Source organism: Gavialis gangeticus, unplaced genomic scaffold, assembly GCF_001723915.1.
Source record: "Gavialis gangeticus isolate Ggan-Ray unplaced genomic scaffold, GavGan_comp1, whole genome shotgun sequence".
NCBI lineage: Eukaryota > Metazoa > Chordata > Crocodylia > Gavialidae > Gavialis > Gavialis gangeticus.
Genome location: NW_017729022.1, coordinates 156,677,959 through 156,681,532, shown reverse-complemented (window position 1 = coordinate 156,681,532; position 3,574 = coordinate 156,677,959). Strand labels below are relative to the sequence as shown.

Genomic DNA, 3,574 nt, shown 5'->3' with positions numbered 1-3,574 from the left:
TTAATTTTTTAATTTTTTTTTGGCACTGGCAGGGGCTGCCTGTTCTACTCCAACAACAGGTAGTTCGGGGATAAAAATAGAAGCCTTGATGGTCCTGATTGCCTATAAGACAATGCAAACATTTTAAAAATAAAATGACTTTGGGCTGTTTGTTTAAATTTAAAAGAAGCAATGGCTGGATCTTCATCCATCATATTCTCAGAGGTTGTTTTAAAATCTAAGCTACTTTTAAAACTTGTATCTTAGGGGTTTAAATTTGGCTCATTAATGTGCTTCTACCTATCCCTCCACATATCTTTAAATTCCCCTGCGGAGACAAGCTGGGTAAAATGGAGAAGACAGTTGTAGTTGATTTCCCCCTGGTAAACAATAGAGGCATAGCTGTCCTTTCCAAGGGGATCATAAAAGATAAGAGTAGAATTGCCTTTTACTCCTGCTTTTGATTTTGCTTTAGTATTTGAATATTTTTTAGGCAGTGCCATTAGCCACATTACATATGTTGCCATACCTCCCATCACTCTGCCCTTCAATACTAAGAATCTAAAGTTATATGCAGTTTCAGATGGTTTAATGTGCACTGCATTTGTTTTATATTGGCTCTCAAATTTCTAGTTAGTTTTTTAATGATGTAACTTATTCTTTGCTTTTGTGATACCTATTTCCCTTCCATGGCTTCAGTTTACTTTTTTTCTTAACTGTGCTGTATAGTGGCACAATGAAGAGGGAGAACGATATCCTCCCTTCCCCCCAGTGTGTCTTTAGGAATCACCTGAGGCCTAGGATTGCAAACTCAGGAAATGCATTATACAAGAAAATCACAGTCACTTTGGCATTGCTATGGAACACAGATAAGGGTGTTCGAGTGTTTCTGCTGTTTTTCTAACAGGTTGGACTCCTTTATAAGCATAACTTTATCTCTGAAGTTCCTTGATTTATAATGCTTGGTTTGTTTGTGAAATAATTATAATATTGATGTAGCTTTTTTTGCTCTTAAATTTTCTGAAATGTACCTTTTATCTAAATCCTGCTTGAACCATTTTTGAGATGTACATTATGCCTAATTTTTTTTCTTCTTGAAATGCAAATGATTTTTGGGAACAGATTTGGACAATTATAAGCTTTGGGCCCTGATCTCACTGATACCAAGGGTCTGTGTACAATGTTGTTTGCCTTGGAGTAAGTGTAAATTTAAGTTGTAGTCAAGGTAGAGGAGTTAGCAGTAACATAAAACCAGTATAAGTGAAGGGAGTATCAGGCTAATAGATTTTTTTTTTTTCCTGTATCTGCCTGGTCATAGATTAATTCCTGTCATTCGTTTACTCTCTACTTTTTAGGTTTGAACAAGTGAATATAGTTCAGTTCCCTTAGGTGAGCCAGGATCTAAGGCAGTGATTCTCAGTCAGGGTGCCATGGCACCGTGGGGTGCTTTGAGTTACTTTCAGTAGTGCTGAGTAGTGCCATGTAATGTTAGCACTTCTAGTCCGCTTACAGATGAAAAAAACAAGAAGAAAAAACAGTGCTTTACTTTAAACTCGGTGTACTCCTTGGCTGAGCCCATCACATGCCCAGAAGAGGCATCGCATTAGTTGGACCCAGCTCACCCAACTTCTGTATGGATTGGGTGCTTTAGTAGGGCTTTTGGGGGGCTTTTATCTAATAAGCTATTAGATAAAAGTGAATCAGCTATTATATAAAAGTGCCAAAAAGCCCCACTGAAGTACCTGATCTATACAGATGCTGTGGAGCTGGGTCAAACTAATGCACTGCTTCTTCTAGTAAAGCGCATTTCCCCCCTCCCCCACCACATTTGTCAGTGCCCTTGGATGTGCGAACCTGATTCACAAGATAAACCCAGAGATTTTAAATAAGTATCCATAGTGTAAAAAATATTCTGACCTATCCTTGATATTGTGGCTAAGTACATACAGTCAAAAAGCCAAGGCTGAATCACTTCAATATTTGCAGGTTTCTCTAAGCTGTGTAGTTTGAACCATTAATGAAGTTGAACTGATGTTCACTTTTGAATCTGGAAAGGTAGCCAGATGCCTGCAGTGGCCCAAACCAGTAGCTAAGGGGTGCTAGAGCACGCCTCCCAGCCTGCTGGCCAGTGCGCACCCGGATGCAGCCGAGTGGGGCCCATGCCTGTTTGGCTGCTCAGCACACGCCCCCCAACCTCTTGCTGTTTCCTCACAGAGGGGAGTAGTTCCTTCAGCCCAGCTAGTGCTGGGCATCAGCCCATGTGGGAGATCCCCATGCCTCACCGGGGGTTCCCCTGCTTGGGCAGGGTCCCCTGAGCTTTGCCAGAGGGGGAATTTCCTCCTCCTAGCCCTCAGCAGTCTCATAGTGGCTTAGCCCCCCCCCCCCCGGTGTGTGTATATTGGGGGGCAGTGCTTCCATCCTGGGGCTGAGCCTCTGCCCCACATCAGCCCAAATGGAGAGATCCTTGCGGCTCAGCAGGGGATTCTTCCACCCTGGGCAGGGTCCCCCAAAGCTTGCCACTGGTGCAGAGGGGACTTTCCCCTCTCCCATCCCTCACCATGGTTTGCTGCCGGATTGGCCCCACTCCCTCCAGCTTGGGGCTGAGCTGGTGCCTGCATCAGTCCACATGGAGGGATCCTTGTGCCTCCCTCCCTCTTCCTGCTCTCCCGCAGTGTGGGCAGGCTAACGGCCCAAGCTGTCTGCTTCGTCTGAGCAGGGCCAGTCCCACCCTCAGCCTGTCAAAGAGCTGAGGCAGCAAAGCATCTGTTCTGCAGCCCTAGTCTTGCCTGCGCCCTGGTAGGGCAGGGGGTACTGCCCTCCTCCCCAGTCCCACCTCAGATCCCTGGTGTGCCAGGGTTCCCCTTGGGCTCACACAACTCACTGACACACAGGTGGGGATGGGGGGAAGCAGCCTCTCCAGCCTGGGGCAGCCCAGATCCCGTGCCTCAGCAGGATTTGCCTGGCCCTAGCCAGGGTCCCCTGATCCCTGCTGCCTGTGCAGTGGAGGACTTCCCACCTCCCACCCCTTAGCATGGTCCGGTGCTGGTTTGGCTGTGGGTAGGAGGAACTTGCTGTTACTCTCTCTGGGCCCACTGTGCACCTGCAGGGGCAGGGCTAAGCTGGCGCTGGACTGTGCTGAAGGTTAGGAGGGAGGGGGAAATTCCTTCTCTGCAGGCAGGGATCAGGGGACCCTGCCTGGGTTGGAGAACCCCTGCTGAGGTGCCGGGATCCCCACCATGTGGGCTGATGCTGGATGCCAGCTCGGCCCTAGGCTGGAGGAGCTATTTCCACTGCACCTGTACGGGTAGGGCTAAGTCAGCGCCAGACTGTGCTGGGGGTAGGAAGGGGGAATGTCCCCTTTGCTGGGGAAACCCCATTGAGGCCCAGGATCTTGCTCCCCCCCCCCCCCCCCCCAGTGTGTCAATGAGTTGCATGAGCCCAGGGGGAAACCCTTGCACACCAGGGATCTGGGACGGGGTCAGGGCTTGTCTTTGTGGGCACTGTTGCCCTGCCTTCCTTCTCTCTTCCAGCCCAACCAGGGTGCAGGCAGGAATGGGGCTGGGGCTGGGGCTGGGGCTGGGGCTGGGGCTGGGGC

General features: G+C 48.9%; 1 protein-coding gene across 1 annotated transcript in view; it reads left to right on the top strand.

The window, feature by feature from the left end:
* MTA3 (metastasis associated 1 family member 3) overlaps nt 1–3,574 on the top strand; it is a 284,441-nt gene that overhangs the window by 82,168 nt on the left and 198,699 nt on the right. The window lies entirely within an intron of this gene.